This window comes from Coturnix japonica, chromosome 3 (assembly GCF_001577835.2).
Source record: "Coturnix japonica isolate 7356 chromosome 3, Coturnix japonica 2.1, whole genome shotgun sequence".
Classification (NCBI taxonomy): domain Eukaryota; kingdom Metazoa; phylum Chordata; class Aves; order Galliformes; family Phasianidae; genus Coturnix; species Coturnix japonica.
The window spans coordinates 46,325,912-46,352,452 of record NC_029518.1 but is presented as its reverse complement, the minus strand read 5'-3'; the positions used below and the strand labels follow the sequence as shown (position 1 = coordinate 46,352,452).

The window sequence follows — 26,541 nt, the reverse complement described above, 5'->3', positions numbered from 1 at the left end:
TTCTGACCAATGTACCTATAGAACCCCTTCTTGATTTTAACAACCCTCACCAGGTTCAGTTCTCTCTATGCCTTGGTTTTCCTAATCCCATCTCTGCATGTCCTGATAGCATCCCTATATTCTTCTCAGGTGACACGTCCTTGTTTCCACTGCCTGTACCTGCCCTTCTTTTCCTTCAGTTTGACCAGCAGGTCACCTTATCAAGCTGTGGTGACTTCCTGCCTCCTCTGCCTGTTTTCCTGTACTGGGGGACAGACAGCTCTTGAGCTCTCAGAAAGGTATCTCTGAGTATCCAGCTTTCCTCCACTCCTTGGTCTCTGAGTGCAGCTTCTCAGAAGATCTCATCCAATAATTCCTTAAACAGCCTGAAGTTTGCTCTCCCAGTTCATGGTCCTGACTCTGCTCTTTGCCAGGTCCACATTCCTTGAGGTCAAGAAGTCAACCAGGGCATGGTTGCTGCAGCCCAGGCTGCCTCTGATCTTAATATCTTTAATGATCTCCTCCACACTGGTGAGCACCAGGTCCAGCAGTGCTTCACCTCTGGTTGATCTGTCCAGTACTTGAACCAGAAAGTTATTGCTGATGGACTCCAGGAGTCTCCTGGATCGCTTTCAGCTCACCATGTCATTTTCCCAACAGACATCCAGCTGACTGAAATCTCCCAACAGGATGAGAGTCTGTGAAGTGCTATACCTCTTGCAGCTGAAGGAAGAAGGTCTCATGGTTGTCAGTGCCACCACGATGTTCCAGCAGCTAATTGTGTAATGTTGTGTGAGCAAAATATCTCTGGGCTTTACAATTCCTTTCCAAGCAACACAGTAATAATTTTTCCTGTCTGCAGCAATCACTTTAACTGTGAAAAGACAGTTGTCAGAGAAGGCACAAAAGCCCAGTTACAATGGGAGACACTGGCTCTGTGTCAGCACAGCACCGTGGGGCTGTTGCACCAGCCCCTTGACTGGGCTGCAAGCATTTGACATGATGCTTCTTTGCAGATCTAATAGAAAGGCCACAGGCCCACAGCCAAGCCCCACAGTCTCTGAGCCCCAAAGCTGGAACAAACAGATCAGCAGCCCTCCAAGCCAGCTTCCACCAGCACCGACAAATGGGCACCCATTGTGAAGGCCCCATGCTGGCCTGCTGTGCGGAAGGGCCTTGCACTGTGGCAGGCAAAGAAACTGTGGAGATGGGCTCATGCTAACTTATTTTCTCCTGGGGTGTCCCTACATATAAAAGTTACAGATGATTTAAAACTGAGTACCTCAGCTCTACTGAGCAGAAATTGGCACTTCTGTATGAACCAGACACCATCAAATACGTGTTTAGTTATTTGGTAGTATACCTGAGACAAAGTGTTCCAACTTGTCCAAGAACTCTGACAAGTTTCTGTTGTTGCTATTTGTATTCGTGAAACTTAAAAATGTTGTAAAATCTCAGAAATAGAAAACTGACTAAAGGGAAAATACCTATTAACTGTCAGAGAAAATAACATTCCCAGTGGCTGTGCCACATTCAAGTACATGCTACACTTACACACAGCAGTACAAAATAGGGAAATCACATCACAATTACTTAAGAAACTCTCAACACATTGCTGTATAGCCAGGTAAAAGCTCAGTGGAGATGACAGCAGCCTTTGCATGTATTTGTAGGGATGCTATAACCAACCAGGCATTATACATCCATATATATAATTTCTCTCATAGTACATCATGTGAGCCTTCACAGTTCACTTCTGTTTCTCACAAGCAGAAACGTGAACAATATTTAGAAGAAAAATGCTGCAGTTTGCCAGCCTGGTATGTAAATTCTCTGTCTCTCACTCTGTGAATGAGCATCACAGAAAGGCACATCCAACCTAACCAAAGCTGCTTCACCTAAGAAAAAGTCTTGCAACTCAAAAAAAGCCATCTACCTTTGAGCAAACAAAGGATTGAAGATATTGCTTATCCAAGTTACACTTGCATACTTGTGAGAAGTATCAACATTAATTTTTACCTCCACACATAAATTTCTGTTAGAACTCCAACCCAACCTTCTAACAACCAAGAATTCTCCACATCAGTGCTCCATTTCTGCCCACAAAGATCCCAAAAATACAGTTCCCAATCAGTTAATGCATATTCAGACTAATTATAACTTCCTTTGGACGCGTTCTCCAAAAATTAACTGTCTTCAGTACATAGGAAACAAGACTATGGATTTACTTAGGCAATGAGTGACGAACTCTTTAAACAGAACCAGCCCTTCTGGAGACAGATCAACGCTGCTTCAGCAAATTACTGAAACACTGATACAGAATCTTACAAGGTATCTCCTGAAAAATAAAACCTATTGCTCAGTTAGGAAAACAATTCAAGGTAAAGAAGAAAAAGGAATTTATAGCAACTTGATGTCTCAGGGTATGTTCACAACCAGAAGGAACACTTGAAGGGAGATTTAATAGATCTGCTATATTCCCACACAAAAATGTGTATTTATTATCTATTTAAAACTATGTTTTATTGAGCTTAAATATTGCTAAGTTTAAATCAACATCTGAATATTTCTCATAGCCATGAAAGCCAGTGTGGGCACAAATACACTCAGAGACATGTAAAGCATATGGAAACGACGTTTGAAAATGCAGCATTTATAAAGTCTTTCAGGAGTTGTTCTGAACAGAATAAAGTGCTCATCACCTAAAAACAAAAGCATAAGATTTGAACAGCTGTCTTCTCCCCAAACTTTTCATCACCTCATTGCTCTGCATATGTATTTCCTGATGCAAAGTATCCAAAGACATGGGTGCTTTCAAGACACATTATTTGTAGTTGTTGGCCATTCTCTCTCTCTCTCTCTTTTTTTTCTTTCTAATTTTGCAACAGAGGAATTCATGAGGACTGCTAAGCAAATAACTTCAAATGGAAGAGTTTGGGGTGGGTTCTCCTTATTTTTGATTGTGTTTTTTTTTTTCCTTTTTCTTTTGTGGTGCAAGTGATTGTCTGTAAGTGCTGGAGACTGCTGTCTGTCCACATTTCATGCCCTGTAATGTTTGTTTGTAGTACACTGACCTAGTTACGTCTGACAGCAACACTAAGAAACACAGCCAACAAATGCGGCAGAGGAGGGACACGCAGCTTTCATGACGAAAGAACTGAGCAACAACATAAAAGATAGTAGTTCTCTGCCACTGACACATCAAACATCCAGAACTGACCCACACAGTTGCATCACTTACAATGTTCGAAGTCCAGATGCTCTCTAATTCTTGTTACAGAGGCCTAATTAGTGCTGACAGACAATAGCTCACAGTGAAGGCTGCAGACAGCTCAGTCGAGTCTACTTCAAAGACAAATGCAGGGAAAGAAAAGCAAAAACACAGAAGACAGTTTTGGCAAATATTGGAGCAGCTATCCAAACAGAGCAGAGCAGGTGCAAGAAGGATATCAGATTTAAGATGGAGCTCAACCAGTTTGTGAAGCTGCCTACAGTGGTCCCTGGTTCCTACCACTCTTCTGCTGCAGCAGCTAGTACAGCATGTCTGAACGTGATGTCCTCATGCCTGGCTGTCTAAGTGGTTCAAAACAGGCTTTTATGTCGTTTTCAGTAATAGACTAAGCTTGCAGAAGCTTGCACTAGGAAAGAAGGAGAAATGACAGATAATGAAATCTCTTTAGGCAGTACTAAAGCTGCTCCATTGTGTGGCAACTTCATGTGATATTCCATCATAACCTAACCCATATGTTAAATGAGCAGTGGCAGCGCTCTGATGTCCTCTCTCCTGCTGTAGGTCACTGTGGCTGACAGCTACAGCTACATACAAAAATCCATACATATTATCAGCAGAAGCAAAGCTCCAAAAACTAAAGGTGAGGAACAGGTAATATAAAAATACAATTGCATCATCAGCAATTCAACCACAATTGCTGTCACTGACGGATCACCTCAACCAACAGAGAAGATGTTGACTGGATAAATACAGAACAAATGAGGTTGTGTTTAGTTCCTAGCAAACTTTGGACCACCGTTTTCCTTGAACAAAGCAAGGCACCAGGATGTTACTGCTGTTTTGAGCCAGCTAACCTGATTGAACAGGCTTTGTGTGCATCCATTTCCTTTGTAGTGAACACTTTCTCAGCTACTTAAAATACTGGGGCAATCCTAAACCTTGCTGAAACCAGAAAAAGTAAATATCTGGATTGCTATACAGAAAAACTGAAATACAAACTCATGTTAGGGGTCAATCTTTTGCCAGTGGGGACTACAGATTGGGAACCAGTCACAAGTTCTTGCCCTCAGTTGCCTCATGGTAACTCGGTGTGTCTCCATGTGGGACCAGGGAGGGTCCAGACGCTGAATAGGCCGCTCAGCCCAACTAGAAGCATCCTCAGCTGCTGCAAGCTGCTCACTGCAATTGCACAACTCCATCAGCAACAGAACTGTGTGCAAAAAAAATCTGTTTTAAGGTTTGTTTATTCCAAAGAAGGGATCAATGCCGAGGAACAGATGGAGAGAAAAGGTTTAAAGGAATAAGATAATAAAAAAGGCGTGTGATGGCCAAAAGCAACACCAGCAATTATTTAACAAAAAAATTGAGTATTTAAAGTATGATGAGAAGAAAAACTCAGAAAAAGCAAGGTGCACAGCAAAAGTACGGTTTTAGTTTGCAATGCAGATGTTTAAGATTTACAATCAGTATGGTTCGCTTTTTCATGCTATAAAATGCATGTAAAATTATGCCCAGGATGTGTGTAAATGTTTAAATATTAAAACAAAACAGATATTCTGGATGTTTGATGTTTGTTTTTGGAGAGAGAAAAAACCTATTTTACAAGAATCCAAGCACTAAAGTGAAATTAACATAAAGCAAATAAACTAGGGCAATAAAATAAAAAGCTCAAAACCAAAAGTTAACTGAGGTCATTAATGTCAGTTAAATGGCAAAGATCCACGTTACCCAATGCTTAAATATCAATTAAGTGGGATAAGACTGCCTTGCAATTACACTTCAAAGATTTACTTCTGCTGCTTCTAAGGTTTATATTGTCTTCATGAAAACATGTGTTTCCTCACATTCCTTAAGCTTAAATTTTGTTACGTACATTGTCACAACTCAGAAATCTCAGATTTCTTTCTCCTTGTTGTCATTTTTATTTCCAAACTGAAGAATATTAGTAGTGACCCAACAGCCCTACCTTTTCTGATGGTAAATCTGTAATCTAATGAATGAATCCGTAATTTAATGAAACCATATGCTAAATGGGAGACAAACTCTTGCCTACAGCTCTTCACTCCAGAAATACTCTACAGCTTAAAACCTTGAAACACAAATGACACAGCAACTGGTAGTGCATGTTCACAATGTTTTGCTGGCAATAATAAAAAGGGTCCTTCCACAGATGGAAGACTGAAGAAAAAAGTAACTGGTGAGAAGGTTTCCACTGGTGCCCTACCTCTCAATGATACTGACTGAATGGAATGTACAGACAACCATGGTCTAAAAATACAGAGCCCGAGGATGACAAAGAAGCTATGTGGATTACATCCAACTCTTACAAACCTTTTTAGCTGCACAGTAAAAACAATGGCCAGAAGACTCGAGGACAGTAATGCTCCTCCTCCTGTCTTAAAAATTTAAGTTTGAAGAGAACAGCTAAAATGTACCAACCTACAGGACACGAAAGTCAGCTGCTGGCCTCTGCACAATGTTCACATAAAGTATTCACATAGCCAAGTGTCAGCACTAACAAGATTTCATACAATATACACACAGACCAATCCTCAGAGACAGTGAATTTAGGTGTTTTGTTTTGCTTTTCTAATTTTCATACTAATACTGCCTTTCTTTTTTCAGCCTAAGGGAAGTGAAGTAGATTCAGCTATTCTAGTTAAATTGGCCTTATGGGGCCTATCCACACAGGATGGTGTCAGAGCTCTTCTTTAAGAAGACAACACAGCACCGAAAGATGGTCTTTTCATTGAAATTAAACAGTGTTCACAACTCCTTTCTTCCCAAGTGTCAAAATAAAGAAAATGACTTTACTGGCAGTCCTGGCCCTTCACCTTTCTGCATCCATAAACAAGTTCAAGAGCCAAGTTACATACTGTGCCAATGGAAATACGGACAGTGCTTAAGACCACATGACTTCCATTTAGGAGACAGGCAAATTAGGTTGTTTTTTTTTCTTGGCTCTTCCAAACACATTACCATCTGAACAAGTATATTTTCAAACAGATAATTACCTAATTTGATTCTATTGATTCCTTTCTTGGAACAGGAAGGTTCAAATTTGTCCAGTACAGAGAAGCAACCCAGTTCAGGAAAGATGTTCCCAGACTCCTGTTTGGCGTACCTGCATAGACACTACTACTCTGCAGAGCAAGGCAGGGTGTTTATGCAATCTGTACTTCAAGGTGAGGAAGATCCTTTGAGTAGCACTGAGCTTGCAAATGTCAAGGCAGGGATTCCTGATATGCTTAAGAAACACCACAACTCTTCAGGCACTCAAACTGAAATCTGTGGTCAGCTGAATGTAAACCATATGCACTGGAAACACCTTTAAAGGTGCCCTACTGCTAGGAAGTCATTTTACATGAAAATATATTCCTAGCTAACCATAACTGTTGCAAAGAACTCAGTTCTGGAAGTCAGCAGAAGCTATTCCACATTCCTCATGGTAACAGTGGGACAAAGGTACGAGGTATCCACATGAAGCACCAACTCAGAAAACTCATGAGTAAGGGACTAGAACATTGTGTCCGTGATTTAGCCAACAGCCATAACGCTTGCACAAAAGGCAAACACTAGTACTAGTAATAAACAAGCCTTCTACTAACAGGAAACAAAAGACTTTATGTAAAGTCATCTGATGGAGATCTGACAACTGCTCAGCATTTGTGTAAACACCTTGAAAATAGGGAAGTAATAAGTCGTGTAAGGTAGAATAGAAATAGGGTAGACCCACCACCCACCAAAAGACATCAGGCTGTAGGGAGTGCCTGGAGCACCTCCTGTCTGCCCTCATTCTGTGCTGACCTTGGTGTCTGCAGGGCTTTCTCTCACATTTCTCACTCCTCTCTCCCAGCTGCTGTTGAATCCAGCTAGAACTGGCTTTTATCTCACAGCTTCTCACGACTGAAAATATGAACATGCAGACCAAAAGCTCTGATACTACAAATCTGCTTTCAGGGTGGGAGAGGAAGAAGTCAGAATGCCCCCATTGGACATGGTGACCATTGGATAAATGCAAAATAAGCACTCTCTGAAGATGCAAAAGCATCCAGTAAGCTAACAGAACTCTAAGGTGCTCGGAAGTTAAAACATGCAGATATTCAATGCAGATCTTACACCAGAACTACCCAATTCGTCTGTCTCATTCTGCAATTTATACAGACAGCCCCGCTCCTCTCCCTCCACTATCAGTTTAAATTTAAATGGAATAATCAAAAGCACACATCAGTCTAGAATGTTCTCAGGTACCAGTGACTCAAGCTGAAGCAGTAAATGAAGTCAAATTCAAGAAAATGAAAAGGAGAAAAATAAATACTTAATATCACATATATATATATATATATATGCATACATACATACATACATACATATATATATATATATATGCATACATACATACATACATATACATATACATAAACAGTAACTTCTTATTGTCACTTTTTATACAAATTATTTTCCCTTGCACGGATTTGGTCAGGGATATGTGAATGACTGCAAGTGCAATGCGTTTTGAATGCAACCTGAAAAGCTAGGTTAGCCCAGAAAGTGAATTCCATCTGTCCTGGTTGTCATCAGTAAAAGATACCTATTCACTTCCTTTCAAGCATATAATCTAGTACTCTGTCTAAAATAGGATTTTAAAGACTTCTCTTATCAGCTTTTAGCCTTACTTCAGTAAGCAGAAAATACACTACTTCAAGCTAGTGCTATACTGAAACTGGAGAACTGAGTATTTTTTTTTTCTCAAAGGAAGAACAAGTACGGATGATACAGGAGGTCTGTTCAAGAACAGATGCAGACAGAACCTGAAAACTTTGCAGTTGCAATAATAAATACCATTAGCGCTTGCAAGAACTAAACAGCAATCAGCAGGGGTGGGAAAAGGGTATTAAATGATTATCACAGCCTGAACAGAATCACTTAAAAATCTATTTTGCACACAATGAAATTATTTCAGAAATCTGCTCATTTTGCAGCAATTGCAGCAAATGAAATTTGGGAAACATTTGTTACCTTCATAAACAGTGAGAACAGAAACTCTGTCCAGATGTATCATCTTTAATTTTTTTTCCAGTTAGATCCACTTATTCACCAAGTTCCCAGCATGGTTCAGCTACTACATCAAGACTATGAACACAGTAACAGCTCAGGTTGCACTAAAACCTGTGCTACTCCCTGTAATATCTCCAAACATCCCATTTCTGTACAAACCTTTGCAAACTGAAATATCTTCATTCTCAGTTAGTTCTAGGATTTGCCATGTCACATGTAACACACAAAAAGCCTTTTTCTAGCTAAAAACCAAGGTAATATAAATAGCACGTTATTTATTGTCCTGCAGTAGATTTGGATGATGCAAACTCCAGTATTTCAGCACTACTGTCACACGCAGAGAAATTCTTAGAAACCTGAAATAGTATAGACAGTGCTCTGCAGCTTTTACACTTTCCAAGATTTTGGGAGGAGTCAACGTTGCTATCTGTGCAACTAAAACCAAGGATTTCACTTGTCACTATGCCTGGTTATAACAATCAAAACTGGACGAGCGGGAAATTAAAACACTTGCAATTAAAACAAAACAACCTATCATTTCTACAATAAACTGCTCCCCAAAGCTGAGACCAGTTGGAAGCTGTAGCTGTGCCTGCGACAGGAGGAAACCAAGCACAGTCTGTCTCGTGGCCTCATGAAGGTTTACCACAGGGAATGAGACGTGAGTGCAGGGCTACAGAGGATAAAATAGAGAGGGAAAAGCCACCCCAATTAGACAGAGGAGAGCAAATGGCAGCTCTCCTGGAGGAGCTTCATCATCATCTGGTGATGAAGAATGATGATAAACCTTCATCACCTTCTTGGTGATGAACAGATTGCAACTAAGGCTTCAGCCCTGTCTCCCACAGCAGTCCTGCATTGACTGCTGCTGGCTGAAGCCTAGTAGCCCATAGCCCAACAATCTCCTTGTTTACTCACCCAAATTGTAAGCATACATGTAGAAGGTCCAATAGTTATTTTTAAATAAACCTATGGGCAGGACAAGCAATGGTGTTTGAACACTGAGACTGCAGAGCAGACACCATGTACACCATGTATGTGCTTCAGCTAACAAACTGATCCAACAACACTACAGGCTTGACTCATGATTTCACAGCAGTTAAAATCTGTATTACAGAAACGTGAAATCAACAGATTTTTCCCCCCAAACATCTCCTAAACAGAACACATCTTTTAATGCTCATGATTTACATCCTGTCTCTTTTAAAAGCACAGAAGATGTAAATTCACTTTCCGCTAGCCTACTCATTTAACGTAGACTAAAATTCAACTGTAATTCTTCACAGCTGTGTAGATTCCCAAGAAAATCTTGAGTACGAGAAAATAAAGTCCAATTCCTTGCTGCTGTAAACTGACTTTGACTCATGTGAGCTACGCAACTACTGACATCTGAGTTAATATGAGCAAACCAAACTTTATTTGGGAAAGAGAACTAGTCTATTATAATTGCATTTGATTCTCACTCACTCACCAGATTCACTCTGGAAAATGAAATAAACCATGCCAAAATACATTCATTCTCTTTAACGTATCAAAAGTACTTCACAGAAGCAGTGTAAAGATAAATAGCTATTGTTCTTATTTTATTTCTAGTCCCCTTATGCTCCTTACTGTTATTAGGATCAAATTCAAACACACTGAGTAGCTGCTTTGAATGTTTGCAACCCTAGTGAAACAGAGTATGAGCACGCTGCAGCTACATCCCAACTTGCCTGCCTGCCATCCACCCATCATTTGGATGGGTAATTTCTCCCCTCGGGACCATATGCGGAGCTTAAAGCTGAGTCAGTTTGCCGTATGGCATTATTCTATAAAAGCAACAAGACATTGCTGGAATCTGACCTAGGAGGGTAAAGGCTTCCACACAGTTGGCTCAGTAGTTGCCAGACATGTTAAAGAAACAAAAAAAGATTTCCAACATTTGCGTAATCCACTTTTTTACACCACATTTTTCCTACCACCACATGCAGGCTTTACGCTGTTAAGTAGTAGAGTTCTGAACGTTACTTTTGTTATTATCTACATCCATTTGCACGCAATAAATGGAAAAAAATACAGAATGCACAACTAATTACATTACACTGAATTACACATCTATAACTGTATTATAAATCCACTACACATTATCTCTAATTTATATGCTTTTTTAAAATACTTTTCTGTCTCACAATTTGCACTTTCCATCTCCGTTCAACTGTTGTCCTTTTCCTTTCAAACATTTTACATGAATAATTCGGAAAACGCTGGACATCAAGGCTTCTAATAAGTGGCTGATGGATGCAGACGGGCACATTAGATATGTTTACTAATATTCTCCCACTTATTTTTGTTTTACTGGAGCTACCTATTTCACCTTTTTACTGAGCGGTGGAAGTAATTATTTCAGAATGCTGTAGACAGAATCATTGCTTTGCTAAATGTGTCTTTCTTGAGTGCAATACAATAAAAACAAGCTAGGAAAGAAAAACAGCACATAAGCAGGAACGGACCATTTCATGCTTACTCTTGATTTGTTTTCTGTCATAAATGCTGCTAACGTTGTTTAAGATCAACAGAAACAAAAATATTAGGAACAACCCTGAAGCCTTTAGAGATGCTGGCAGTTCCAAGGACAGGCATTTGGCAGCCCATCTCAGCTGCACAGTGTTGGTTTACCACCCTTTCAGACACCACAGGCATCAATCTCTCACTAAGATGCTTACAGTAAAAGGCCATCTATCTTTGTATCAAATTCTTCCTTGCCCCTTTTCTCATGCAAGTTTTACTATGCACACGTGAAAAGGAAGCAAGGAGCATTATGATGTGTGTGTTAACGTAGGCCTCTGCTACGTCTCCACCATTCAGACAACTGCAGCTCAGAAGCGGTCCAGCCAAAATGGAACACGTGCGTATAGTGTAACCTGCTGGCCTTGACCATGGCTATTAAAATATTCATATCTCCTTTCAATGTCACTTGCATACAAACAGCTCTTCCTCCTCCTTTGAAACATTAACCTCTGCTCTCCCAGGTGATACCAACCAGTCGCAGCATTAGCGCTGTACAAAACAACCACTGAGCTAGAAAGGCAGACTCTGTCGCGTCCTTGCTGCTGCCTCATCAGGACTCAGCTCTCTTAGTTCCAGCCCACCTGCTCCACCAGCAGACAGACCAATATGGTGCCTGTATATGGGCAGGTTGGCAGGCGTGAAGTTCCACCTGGGAACAAAGGGACACTGCTGTTCACCCCAATCTCCCTGCCAGCCTGCTGAGTACACTGATCACGAGGACTTCTTACAAGAGAAACTTCAGCCTTTTCACCCAATGTTTCACTTTAAAATGCTAGTCTCTTTAATGCTTCCTTTGTGACACACTAAGGAAAATGAATAATAAGCTGAGAATTCATATAGATGGAGCCAATATGCCAGCCCTCAAAGCCCACCCCCAGCCAGGTACTATCAGCTCCTAAATGAACAGCAACGCTTTGTCAGATGGCTGTTCACCAGAAATCAAATTTACATTAGCCCCCCAAAAATAGGGTTGGAAAAAATTTACTACAGAAAAGACTGTTCCAAATCTGACTGAAGCTTCACTCTGGTTACTAGGCAGTGACTCGGTGAAGGCAACAGTAGAAGGATGTGCCCTGCTCAAAGCCTTCACTGCCCAAAAAAATGGGACACAGGGAGCATTCCTTCAGCATTCAGCTTTTTATCTGAGCGTAACTGCCACAGTGATGGATGCATCTGAAATGTACATAAACCAATTTTACAATTGAGAACGTAATGCTCTCCCAAAGCCATGCAGCAGGCCAACTGTTGAACTGGAAACAGCACTCAGGTTGGTAGGACCATTAGCCAGAGCCCTTTTAGTTATAAAAGCCTGCAAATAAACGTAGACTAAAATAAACAGCAAGTCAGATGTTTTATCTGGGGATGTTACCTCATTAAAGGCTATATATGCCAACTCCAATTCAATTTGAAGTAACCTTACGAGGGAAGACATCTCCCCCCCAAATAGAATTAGATCCACTTGATCATTTTAATTATACCACGCTGCTCTTTTCAAAAGAGTACTGCGAGCCTTTATAGGTTGCTCTGTTCCCCTTTGAAATTAACAAATTAGGCTTGTTAATTAGAGAGTCAAAATGGTGTGTTATATTGTTTGGGAGTGACAAGGGATTTAATACTGTTTCGTTTTAAGCAGTTTTCAAGGTTTAAAGGTAAAATACTATCACTAATCACGTATGCTCCCATTTTCCACCTACGCTGATTAATATCTACAACAGTGCGCTGAGATAAATTTCTCAGCATCTTAATTAAGCACATTTCAAGACAGATTCTTCCAAGTTCTGTTCATTTGAAATGATGCTGTAAATATCTTTTAAATGTTATTTACCAGAAGGAAAAACTTCTAGGTTATAACTCTAACTACTAATTTATCTCAGAAATGAGAAATCACTGTTTTTTCTCCTTAATACACCTGCTGTCAAATTTGAGGATGTCACTGAAGTCTGATACATCAATTCACGAATATGGCTGAGTCACCACTCCTTCTCAGAACAGGTCTGTGCATTTACTCATTGTCAAACAAAGCTGAATAATTCACGTTTCTTATAGTTTGCACTGTGTAAGATTATGCTGCAAGCCCTAAATTGATGACTATCAGCTACACAGCCTCTGCAGAAGGGTTGCCATGATACTGACCAATGATGGACGATACCGGCATCAGATCTGAGAGAAGCGTGCCAAAATAAATCTCTGGGGAATTCTGGCCTATGAGGTCATAGAAGGACATTATAGCATCCGTTTTTTCATCTCAAGCTCTCAAGCCTCTTTACACACACAGCTCCAAACAACTTTCACATGATATACAGCGATAAACATTAGGCTATCTTGGCACTAAGAACTGCAGTGAAAAAGCTGGAAAACAGAATTAAAGAAACCCTGATGCATCCCTCCACTGTCCTTCCATAGCAAATAAGGTACAATATGTTTTGACACCATGTAATTTTTCACTTACGGCAAATCTAGAGCAACCATATGATGCTGACATTTTATTGTTTTCAATACGTTTGTTCTTCAGCAAAGCTACTAACTTTCTGACAGCACACAGAATAAAGGCAGCACAGCAGTACGCCTCATAAAATTTGCAAAACCTGAAGTGTAAGGCATTTTAATTCTATCCAAAGTTTTAAAGCACATAGTATATATAGACTCTCTACCCATAAGTACCTTTCTGAGCTTGCATTGTGTAACAGTAGGTGAAAATGTCAGAAAGGAGGAGGGAACTTGGTACCAAATATAGGATCAAAGAATATGAAACACAGGAGACAATAAAAAGAAAGCAAGCAAGAAGAAGAGGTATTAAAAAGGTATGATGAATGGCACATACATCCTTGTGATAATTCCTTCCCTGCTTTATTGCTTGGTAATGATCATACAATACTATACTTCATTGATCACTGCTTGAAATCTAAGCTTCATTTCCTTCACATACGTTAAGCACCTTTGACTGGAATTCACTTCATGTAACTTTTCAGTCCTTTCTTTTTAGTCTAAAGGGAAACTGAATACAAATACTGAATGAAGGGAAAAAAAAATCATTCAACATTATTGTTCTCTATCATCTAGAGCGTTAGGAGATTTCTTTGAGGTTCAAAAGCGTCTGTGGCAAAGCAGGGCACCACATCAAGGCCCTTCATATATTAAGCGCGTGCCTTAAGCTAGTGATTGAAAACCTACTTTGACCATGAGCTGCAAAGCCTTCATGCAGATTTCCCCACAGCCAAATCACTCACTGCCTGGACAGGAAAGACCAAGCCTCTTCTTTGAGCCCACGAACAGTCAGAGCTTGGGGCAAGCCAAGATATGTGCTTGCATGCAGCTGCTCTGCGTGCTGGTCTCCCAGGACTCACTGAGGGATGGGGCTCCTCATAAGCAGCGCATATACGCACAGTGTATGCAAGGTGAGCGTGTACGCGGCCATTTATTACAGAGCATGACTGAGTGCTTTTCACTACGTACACATTTTCAGGTGCCAAATGAACAAATAAGGATGCTGGCAGCCCTGTTACACAGATAAACTCCAGCTGGAACAACAATTTATGAGCAGCTCCTCGCTGCATACGCTTCCCTTTTAATCAGCTGCTAATGGTCACTGTGGTGCTCCCCTCGGACAGCCGCATCCCCTGCTTGCCGCGGAGCACAATGACGCTGAGCACATGAAGGCACATAATGGATCAGCTGGCCACTAGCAGCTAATATTCTTTTGACAGTTTAATCATTTATTATGATGAATTCTCTCCCACAGAAACACTGGGGAGGAAATATATTAATTAAAAAAAATATCTATTTTGCTTATATTGCATGTTCAGCAGTCTGACTTACTCAGTGAAACAAAGCACGGCTACCTATAATTTTAGCAGCCATATATATAAAAGAACAGACTACACTTAAACCCGGGGCCCCTAAAAACCATTTTTTACTGTGTCTCCATTCAGGACGAAGCACACACTGGGTAAGGATTGCACTGAGGCAGAATGAGGCTTTCAGACCCACCACAAGACAGCCAGCCGAACAATCGCAGTCACAGGCGTGTGATTCAGGCGTCTGATCGGGATGGGAAGTATCTCGATACAATTCCACCTCTGCCTCAGGCTTCCTCTTTGGCCTTGTGCAAAACAGTTCATCTTTTTGTCCCATAGATACTCAGCAGGGCTGGTAATAGCAGACATAATAATACAAGTTCCTACCTCCCAGAACTGTTGTGAGAAGAAATTCACTAGTGCTTGTGAGGCCAGCTCCTCACCTCTTAGGCCATACACATTACTGTCTACTTTTTTTTACAGTACCAGAGCACTAACAACACTAATTCCTAACAGCAGGGCAGCTATTTTACAGATTGTTTTATACACTGAGGAACCTGAAATTCTAAAGAAACCGGAATTAATTACACGACAATGTACAGTAAGGGTACATTATGTACTTGAGCTTACGACTATCGAACACATAACGCAAACCTAAAAGAGACAGTAATTCTTAAGCCTTTATCAGATACCTGTGTGCCCGACTGGAAAAGTATTTGCATCTGTGGCATCTAAAAGTTACTTATTTCACATAGAGAAAATGTTTAAGTATATACACCACCAAAAATAACACACAATTCAAAAATAACAGAAAAGTGAAAGAAGTTTTTCTAAAGCAGGCCAATAGCAACTAAGTTTAATAGTATGGGCTACAAACTAATAAAAAAGTAGCCAGTTTTCACAGGTTTATATATTAACTGAGCACTGAACAGAAAAAAAAACAACAACCATAACTGCTTTTTAAGATGGTCCCACTGACAACTTCAGCCATGTGGACAGAAGGACGTGCTTCCTACTTACAGGAACACAGAACAGAGTGACTTCGCTATGAGTTTATAGGTTCTGCACTAGTCTAAAGACTAACTCCATTGTGTGTGAAGGGGAAGGAGGCAAAACTCAAGGAAGTACAGGAAGACAACTCTGACATGACAGCCATCAAATAGACCATCCAATTCAATTTTAAACATAACTGCTCCATACAGACCAGTGGAAAATCCCCTTTCCATAAAGAACACCAACCGAGTGCAGGTTTGAGGGCTTCAAGTCTTATATTCAGGCCACTGGTTTCAGTATACATGGGTGCAGACGCAGAGCACTGCACTACTCTTCACTCCAGGCTATCTTATCCCTTATATAAATGATACAGTAAGCCTGTTTTATTCTTTCTGTTTTGAAGGAAGAACCAGGAACACTTTATTTTCTACGCTTCAAAGTGCACGATGAAATACACTGTAAGGTATGCGAATAAAATAGCTAGACAAAAAGAATAAGTATTCCGTCTAGTCAAAACAACACTTGATATTTTTATAAATATTTCTTTTATTGCGTACTTCAAAGAAAAACACATTTTCATTTTCAGCAGCAGGCTGGACAGGTGAGTACCAAAGAATTCTTGAATAGAGGAATAAAAAAAGCAGTGAGGGTGCCTTAAGGTCAGCTTTGCATATCTCCTATTTTCGAGCCAGCTCGACCCATTAGTATGATTTAAAACAAGTTTATTTAATTTTCACCTATCTGCCAAAGCACTCAGGAGGTCTAGAAAGCAGCCACCAGACAACGTAACACCGCTACAGAAACTCCAGTCTGTGTGTAAAGGAAATGTCGTGGAGCAAGCACAGCACTGCTTTGCTATCCAAAATAGGCCCTAAACCAGGACAATTCTCAAACACCCCCACAGACCATTACAGATGGATACACTTCATCATATAGACCCCTTTCGTGCAGCTCCTCTAGAAAGATGCTGCTGTACTAACAGTTATCAGCCTCTTGTCTTTTTATAACTTTCATCGTCCAGGAACAAAAGCTAATGAGTACTACAGCTGTGCTGTATCACTGAACAGCATTTACCAGTAGAAGCAGAGGTCTCCAACAGTTGTGTTTTCATTTTAAATTAAGTTTAAAATATTTTATATCAGTCACAAAAGCTGCCCTCAGCACCAATTACATTAGAATTCTTAAGAATTGTTGTTTCCTGGGCTCTTCCTATCTGCTAGCCGTAAGACTGGCCACTCGTCAGGTCATATTAAAGAACAGTTTTCAGCCCATCCATGGCTGGAAACAAGAAAGGGGAAATAAAAGGAATTTAAAGCTGCAGAAACTTAATGTCTACCACATGAGGCACAAAATAAGCATGTCGTTGTATATTTGATGAAAAAATAACTGTTATGAAATATTCATTTGAAAAGTGATTAAGCTTTGCAATTGAAAAGCTAACCCTTCGCAACACGAAATAATCATGCAGCTTGGGAATGAGCACATCCTGTGTCCTCTGGTGCTCATTATAATTTATGCAATAACTCTATCCCAATACGTTTGTTGCTTAGATAATTTCTTCCCATTTCTAACACTCAAATGAAAATCACTGTTTCTTAGAAGCATTCCTTAAGAACCAGATTCACCATCCTCTTGGACTTTCAAACATGCCATGGTAACATCTGTTCTGAATAATCCACAGAGGAGAACAGAAGCCCTCCGAAATCAGAGAAGGGGCTCCCCAAGTCCTGCTCAGAATCCCCATGCTCACCAGCTTTGCTCTCCAGAGGTATCCATACATTTGCTCAGCAGCAGGTCCAATGTTTCTCCTCAGGGTTAGGACAAGTGACCTTTGTGGACAGAACTTCCAGCCTGTTCCCTAAACTAGGAACAATTCATCAGTAAACAATGAAGAGCAACACAATCCCACTTATTTTCATTGAGTATCTTTTGGGATATTTAACTTTTCATGCAAATGCTATACTTTGTACACTGTACATACACAGACATTATTTACTTTATAAACCCCAGACATGGAAAGCATGAGTTCCAAGTTTTCCTTACAATGAATTTCATAATCAGCCCTTCTGCAGTCAAGGCACACACAGAGATCGAGGATTATTCATTAGAGGAAGGAATTAGAAGGATTTTAGGCTTCAATGGCCTGTACAGACTATTAGCTCACATTTGGCTATTAGGTGGGTAAGCAGAGTGGTCTCTAAAGCGCCGGCAAGAGCCAACAATAAATTCTGCCAATGAGACTCAGCACCAGCTTTCCTGGGCCTGGCGGAGGGGGGAAGGCTGGCCTAGCAGCCCCCTGGGGCCCAGCAGCCAGAGGCCCTGCCTGGAGCTGGCAGCCCTTCTACTAGGCCTCCACAGCACCAGGCCACAGCACCCAGCAATGCAGCCTGGGCCTGCATGGCCATGTGCAGGGCGGCAGGGCTGGCTCAGTGCTGGCAGCCAGCCTCCTTCCATCAAGGTTCAAGGGCAAGAGAAACACAGCCCAGACTCCCCATTTCCTGTGCACACAGCGCATTTACTCATTCTGAGTGCCCCTCTCCACCTTCTGATAATACTTGCTGATACCTTCCTATTAACAAGCTAATTCATGACTTCAAGACACGGGGAAAATGAGAGGAGTCTAACAAAGGTCTCTGGCTTTTTATGTTATTAAAGTTATCTCACCACTGTATTCCAGATGCAGGATGGAAAAATACCTCCATCAAAAAACACAGGGCAGGACCTGCTAGTTTAGCTACGGCTAGGGCATAAATGTTAGAAAACCAAGGGATCTTGATTTAACTTCCCTCCCCTTTGCATTTCCAAGGCACGCAGCAACAACTGCATTAAATACAGCTTCTAAGAACGGAAGTGCTGACAGATAAGCAGCATGAATCCAATCAGGAAAATGTCTTGCAGCTCAGTACAACATTTCATCCTCACCTGGATCCGTAAAACATTTCAACCAGAATAAAAGGCACCATCAAAAGAGCCACCCTAATTCACCACTCCTGCAATTTTGTATCAGCATAAGTTCAGTGATTTCAAAGCAATTACACAGATGTAAAACAAGGATGATCACTGCAATAAATCAGTCCCAGAGCAAATACAGAGGAACTCTTCCATGCCTCAGAACATGTACAAACAAAAATATAAAGACAGAACATTATAGGAAGACACACACAATTGCACGTAATTGTAAATACACATTTCACTCGATCTCTCTGCCCGATGGCCAAAGGGAGCCACACTTTGTTCCCAACCATTTACTGTTAGATTGTTTGAATGTGATTACAACAGAAAGTACAGGTCTTTTAATTCAGAGGACACAAAGATTTCATAAACAAAATACAGTAAATAAAGAAACTGAAGTTCAGCAGCTCCAACCTGCCCACATTCATTAGAGCCATACATTGATTTCCTAGCTCACATGAAAGGATTCCAAGGAAGCTGAATGGAAAGCTTTTCTGGTTATTGATCAAATGGAATACCTTACATTAATAAAATGTAGTTGCACACAAAATAATTTGAGAAGCTTTTCTTGAAAAGAGGAAACTGAAGTATGTGTGAGATGCAGCGAACGGAAAGAGGGGGTATTCTTGTTACAGGGTTAGCAAGGCAGAGAAACGTCTTCCGTTTCATCCTCTCCTCTAAAGACAAACTTGTGATTTTTAATGTCACAATGTTTAGTCCTATGGCATCACTTATCTCAGAACAGCATTACTGCGAATGAACGTTCAGCACAGCTATTTCCTTCCTCTCTCCTGCCTTTTCACTTCAAAACTGTGAACAAAGCGACCGCTCATGAGATTGAGGGGCTTACCACACAATTTTGCAATCCACACACAGTTGTACTGTGCAAATCTCTCCACTGCTTGTCAGCACTGTTCAACCCACGACTTAAACCTCCTCCACTAATTCCAACCCTGGACCTTACTTGCGAAATGAGTACTAATTTTCTGACTCCTTTTTGAAAGGGACAAAAGGATTTCAGGAGACAGGAAGGAGCTCACTTCCACTCGAGAACCAATCAGCCTGTTTGAACCCGGCTCTTTAGAAGTAACATTTTCTCATTCTGTGAAAGCCTCCACACATCCCTTTTCAGATCACAACCAAATCATTAGGGCCTGCCACAAAACCGATTAAAGTCAAGGCAAGTCACTCAAAAACTTCAAAGGACTTGGATCCAGACGCGAGGTGAAATGCTGAGCAGCAGCCTGACTGCACCTCTGGTACAGAGGGAAGGCCGTGCCACGCTTGCTGTGGAGGGGATGCTACCCACACCATCCCTGGGGCCCTGGCATAGGTCTTAGGACTGAGCACCCACAGCATGCTAGGAAGGCTCCTGGGCATGTTCTTGCAGTTTTGTTTCATCCAGAAAGAATTAGATGCGCACCAGGCCAGCTGATTTAAACAGATTGATGGCTGGTAGCGGGGCTCAACTGAGAGAGCCTCTTCAAAAGCCTGCTCTGATACAAGTGAGAGGCTCATCCTGCTGCACTCCTGCTGCACTCTAGCACCAACGCAAATCAAACAGATCCAGCCATCACTGACACGGCAAGGCCAGCTTCTGGGAAGGAAGGTCCTTAAGGAACCAAACAGATTTCCAGAAATACTGCAAACAAGATGTCTCATTTCAGCCTCTGCAGCGCAGCCAGCAGTCCAGGAAGAAGTGACATGCAGCCTGTTCGATGCCCATAGCTCGATACCAGCCATGTGAAGCCAGCACCAACATTCCATACATAACAAAGACAACACGGAGCACAGCTATCCAGAAAAACCCTAACTCTCAGTCTGAACTAAAGTGAAGTTACTGTCTGTGAGATGCCAAGCCCAGCCTTCAGAAGTTTTTACGGTCTAGTAACTCAACATCAACGGCACCACTCTTGTTCTTCAGGCTTGTACACAATTTCCTGCAACTTTCTGATTTTTGACTAAGATCAATAATGTTCTTGGCGTTTCTCATTTAACTGACATGCCTTGATCAGAAATTCAGGTTGTGTTTCATTTCTAATGCCTGCATTTGTTCAAAAAATACGCTACGCAAAAGTATTTGCTCCGAAAGAAAACGTAAGGAAGTACCCAGTGCTGTCTTTCACCAGACTGGCTCCAAAACTGATCTGGCTTTCCAACATACAGAATTTCATAAATACAGCTGAGTTCTCTTTGTTGTGCCAACAGACAAACATCTCAATACACTGTATGCAGGCTGATTTTAGGCTGCAAATAAGAGAAAGTAAAAAGGTCTTTCACGCAAAGCCCTCCTCCAAGCTTAAACCACGTTTCATAAATGTTACTAAAAGGAAATCTGTGCTGAAATGGAACACTTACAGATGTTCAACACCTGCTTAAGTAAATGAACCCTAGAGTAACTGTTAATCAGTTTCATAAAATATCTATTTTGTTCTGTACTCTGAGCAATTTCATCCTAATTTGGGGTTACAGCTTCTTTTCTGAGGTATAAAAGCAAAACTAACATGAAAAAGAGCCAAATTAGTGTTGTCTTTTCATCTGGTAACCGAATGAAATTAAAATACAATTTCATTATGGCAGTGCTAGAGCAAACAAATGCACAAAAAACACCAAAGCAAAACCAAACTACACACTTAACCTACTTCTGAATGGACACATCAAACCAAAATGACAATGTTATATCACTATTATTAGCTTAGAAATGAAGCATTTAGAAGTAATTTCAGTTTTCAGCCTGTTATCCTAAATGATGGCATATGTAAAAAGAGCATATACAGAAATGTAGTTTGGAAAAGATTAAGAGATTATTTTAGAAGCAAATTACTCCATAAATAAAGCACAAAGGGAACACAGCATCATTCAGGAATGGACATCTGTCACCCGAGCAGATACCACATCACACATTCACAGCTTAATTCCGCATGTGGAAAAACAAGACTTATAACAACACATAAAATCTTACATGCGTTACATTTATTTTTGTATTTCTAGTTCCCATAAATATCCAGGCACCAAAAAGTACAAATATAATACACAGAGGAAATGGTAAGGAATAAAATGAAACGAGAACATAAGAAAAGCAAAAAGATACAAAGAATTAGAAAAATCTAGCCCTACCCTGAGCACTGCTCAGCATTGCTTTTCTTTTAGCGGGGGAGGGAATGAAGAGGGAAGGGAAGTCACATTCAATGTCATCTTGACAGCGACCTCTTATTCAAAAACTATTATTTTTCCATCTTGAATAAGAGAGAACCAAGTGCTCTTCATAATCACATAAATGACCTACCACTCTCTAAGTGCTCTCTCTTAGATCAACAAAGAGCTATCGGAAGCAGAAAGTATTACACACTACTCCCCTGTCGTCTCAATCCAAGATGTAGGCACGGTTCAACCTTACCATAAGAGAAGCCTTGAAAGACCAAAAGCTTTACAAAATACACTTATCAGGCTATCCTTCCTCCTCACAGCAATCTTTTCAGAATTTTGAAGTGTTAAAATGATAAAGGCACAGGAGAGGAAGAGCGTGAGATGAGAGTTAACTTTTATTTTTCTAGGGGAAAGAAATCGATGGCTTTAAACCAGCATTTAACAAGGGTGGGAAGAAGAGTTCCCTTTGTTGTTAAGGGTCGACTGCTAATGTTAGGCTGCAGAAGTTCCTTGCAACTAACTTAACCTAGCAGCTCTCACTGCCAGGCACTCCACACTCTTACAAACTCTCCTTGCCCTCACAAAGGAGGACTCAAGGAAGGCCCAACCCAATAAGGGTCAATGGCAAGTCTATGGCTCCTTAACCAGAAAGAGCAGCTGTTTTGGGGAGGTTGTTAGGTTTTCCTTTTTTTCTCAGGGAAGGATGAGGCAAGAAATCCTATTCATTTAATTGTTTGCAGTTCTCCCCATAAAATTAAATGGGAAAAGTACACAAAGAGGGGGAAAAAAATGCATTAAGTAAAAGGGAAAAAAAAAAAAAGGAAAGTCTGTCAGACAACCGTTTAACCAAATACACACAAATACCACACAGAAAGGCCTTCCTGCTATGTTGAAATCCAACTGCAAATCAAGTTAGTTCAATATGAAGGAAGGATCTGGTGCACTGAGTGTGACTCAGCACACCAGAGCTCGGGCTGGCTCCCAGGATGGAGTGCGAGGCAGCCCACGTCCCGAGTGCCCTGTCCTGCCTGCTCTGAGTACTGTGCAGCTTTGCTGCTTCAACTATTCCAGAACAACCCACAACCTCCTGTTCCACCTGGAAGAGTAACAGCACAGTCGTGGACTATAGGAAAAAAAAAATTCTTAACCACAGAACCTCAAAGGCTTAGTCATCAGTAATGAAAGCTTACCTTCCCCAGCCAGGTCAGTGTGAAATACTGACTGCAAGAACTCCCATTCATCCAGCTGAATCACCCCCAAAGAGCGCAAAACAAACTGTTGCCAGTAGACAGATTTGCTGGAAATCAAATCCTCTAAAAATGGGGAAATCACAGCCAAAAAATAATGTCTGTTGAAACATTCGGTGTTCACAGGACTGTAATGCTCTTCTTACGATAAAAAAGAGCTGTGGAATATACAAAGGACCATGGCAGGCACCAGGATGGCTCAGAACTCCTTCAAAAACTAAATCCATAAATTCACCTCCACCACTGTCACAAAGCAAAAAGATCAAATGTACATTATCAGTAGGAGGAACCAACAGGCCATAATGCTTTCTTCTGCTTCTACCAGGAGAGAGCATAATGAGGCGCAAAGGAAGAGCAAACATGAGAAAACCCTAGGAGAATCCTTGGATCTGACCTTCTCTCCACATTCTCCCTCCGTCATCTCTTTTCTTTTTATTTTTTTAAAGCTTCTATAAAATCCTTGCTGTATTGCTGACTGCAGAGCACTTCCTGAAGAATGCATAATTACGTCTCTTTAACCCCTTGCTCTCACAAAGCACACACTGTGCTTGGATCCAATTTTAAACATCCCCTGCCTCAAAAGGATGAGAAGAACGCGCACGGGCTAACAGAGCTGATACAGAAACATTGCCAAGCATTCTAAGCCATAAAAATTAAGAGTATCCCCATTATTTCAGTTGTAGGTGCCCTCACGCATCCTTCTCCTACATGCTTTGTTTCAGACTACTCGCACACAGAAGAGTCAGTGAACAGCAGGAATATTTCAGGCCCAGCACCTTCTTTCACTTGCCTTTCTACACAAACCTTGCAATCTGCAGCCCTCTTCACTTCCAACACTTCAATCCCTACTCCGGAGGAGCTTGAGAATCTACTCATACACTGAAGACAACAAGCACTTCCTGCTAATTTCACTCTTCGTCTAGTGCCTGAAGTAATAAGAAATGCTTCAACTTGGTACATAATTCTGTATTTTTTATGGTACTGGTGAGAAATCTCACAATACAGCACTTGCATTTTCCAAAATTCAAGACCTAACACACTCTCTGAAACAGTTTTTTCTCAAGTGTTTTTGCAGAACATATTTGCTGCTGGTAACAGGGCAAGAATTTGTTCAAAAATAACCAGCTGCGGTGTTTTAATGGACAGGAGACCTGAACTAATAAGCATATGCAACCACAGTGGCAGTGAGCTAAAAATGATGGGAAAACAGATATCTTGGCCTAAAAGACTTAAAAATCTTCCCACAGACTGTAAGCTAATGAGCAGTGCTTTCTCCTCTCCATTTTGTCTGTGCTTCCAGCTAGTTAGAAGAATTGCTGGAGGCTAAGGAGTCTGAATACAGACACTACCTATATAGGTAATATAGGCAATAAGTCCTCTAAAGGACTTTTTCATTTACGAATGGTTTGAAAATATACTGTTTGCAGCAGGACTTCCACATGCGCTGAAGAGTGCAATTACAGCTCAGCCAGAAGGCTGCAAGTGTTAAGAATGAATGGGAGCTGCATTTGCTGGTCACTACAGGTATAACATGCACAGAGACAGACAGACCCTGTCCAAAGAAACAGGCCCAGAATAGATGTTAATGCAGAGGAGCACCATAAGAACTGGGACCTCAAGGAATAAGTAGATAGAGGAAAGAAGAGGGAAGCGTACACCAGTTTGGTAATACTACAGCTGTTGTTTGTTGGCTGGATTGGAAATAATTATTTTAAGCACAAGTCTGGATCTTGATTCCACATGGTATTTCTCTTTTAAACAGGCTCCCCAGTCTGTTCTTTTGACTCCAAACCAGTAGGTCTCAAAGGCCAGTATCAGTTACAGATAACCAATATGCTGTTCTCATATAGTCCACACATTTTTCCATACTGCGAGTTATTATAATTAAAAATAATCCAGCTTTATTTAAGTAATTTTAGGTAAACTGTTACAGTTCCATGAAGTCAGCAAAGATATGAAAACTTGTATCAATTAGAGTCTTAGCCAAAAGAGTTAAGAGAACAAAGCAAATGACAATACTAGGAACTCTGGAAAAGTCTGAGGCAGGAATAATTTTAAGTTGTTCTGACTTCTGCAAATACAGCACTAAGAAGAACACTGAGTACCAAAATAATTAAAGTTTATCCTCTTTATTGAAACAGTCCATGTTTGAGAATCTGAGCGAGTCTTAATGTTTAATTAAGGGATTTAAACATTGCTGTAAGTGAAATCTCTACGCAGCCTCCATTATGGATTCGCCAGGTCACTTCCATAATATATTCATGTTGGGAGACCCAGCACCTAGCACTCACTACAAACACATGGTTCAAATATCAGTCACAAGCATGTGAAAAATCAATTTACAGGGAGTTCAAAAAATAAATGTTCTAGGAGATAGGACATGCTAATGAAAATGAGCATAGTGTGTTTGCTTTTTGTCCACGTCCAGGTTTTGGTTTCACATGCAGCAACTGCTGAGACATGTTTGTTTAGTGATTAAAATAGAAAAAAGATTAAGCAGCAACTTTGAAAAGCCCTGTGCAGATAAAGATACGCCTGTTTTATAAGCAATTAGTAATTTCTTCTTAATGGAATGTAAACTGTTTTCTACAGTTTTCCTAAAATTTGCACATTCAAGGAAAACGTAACTCAAAGGATGAACTTCATCTTTACAATACCTGGAAATGAGAGTACAAATCTAGTCCAGCCTAATTTTTGTATGCAGTTGTACAATAAAATAGCCACATGGAGTAGATTTAAAAGATTTAAAACAAAACAAAACAAAACAAAAACAAACCCATGTATATAAAAGAAAAGCTTTTAAAAACATGTTACTGCCACATTCTTCAACACTTCAAAACATTAATTCCAAGCTGTGCCACAACACAGCCCACAGCTGCTGTAGGCCAAGAGTGGGGACAGGCTTTGTGCTGGATGAGGGCGAAGAGGAGCCAGGCTGACCATCCATCCTTCATCTCTCCCACTGCCCCCCTGAGTTAGGGAATGTATTTTGCTTGAATTTTTCCATCCAGCAGTATTTATTGAAGTTGCCTGCTGGCTTCACACAGCTGAATGCCAACAAACGTGGCAACCAATGCTGTGCTTTGAGACACTGAGCACTGAAGGCGGAGGTATCGTTTACACCAACATCACCTCAAAAAGGGACAAAAACTGAGGACTGCCTTTTCCTGAGATGTGTTTGGAAGTGCTTGGGCAAGCAGGATTTGTGCTAAATTCAGAGGAACAAAGTAAGTTCCTTAGGTACTAGTAAGTACCTCTCAGAACAACAAATCCACAACTGCAAAACCTAAGACCAAGGGCGTTAGGGGGAATTATCAGTGCTATGTTTGCTTATTAGCCTTCGAGTTTTTATACAGAGACTGTGTCTGCAGGGATGACTGAATCCCTGTATCCACAGCACTTGACGGCACTTGGATATATGCCTCCTACTAGAAGCTAAAATGAAAGCTATATTTTACAGCTCTGGAAAAGCAAAACAAAGCCCGCAGCTTGTGTTTATAATAATATTTCTACCTATCTAGATGTACTTCAGCAGCTCTGCATTAAAGCAGAAGGTGATGGGGGTAAACTCTGTATCCTCAGGATTGTTCCA

At 40.8% G+C, this 26,541-nt stretch overlaps 1 protein-coding gene and 1 long non-coding RNA gene across 10 annotated transcripts in view; one reads left to right on the top strand and one right to left on the bottom strand.

The window, feature by feature from the left end:
* Positions 1-26,541, bottom strand: part of ARID1B (AT-rich interaction domain 1B) — a 310,448-nt gene that overhangs the window by 180,083 nt on the left and 103,824 nt on the right. The gene's annotated exons all lie outside the window — the stretch shown is intronic.
* Positions 13,138-14,822, top strand: LOC107311612. Its single transcript, XR_001554165.2, has 3 exons — positions 13,138-13,227; positions 13,504-13,617; positions 14,746-14,822. It is a non-coding gene; the product is annotated as an uncharacterized LOC107311612 (long non-coding RNA).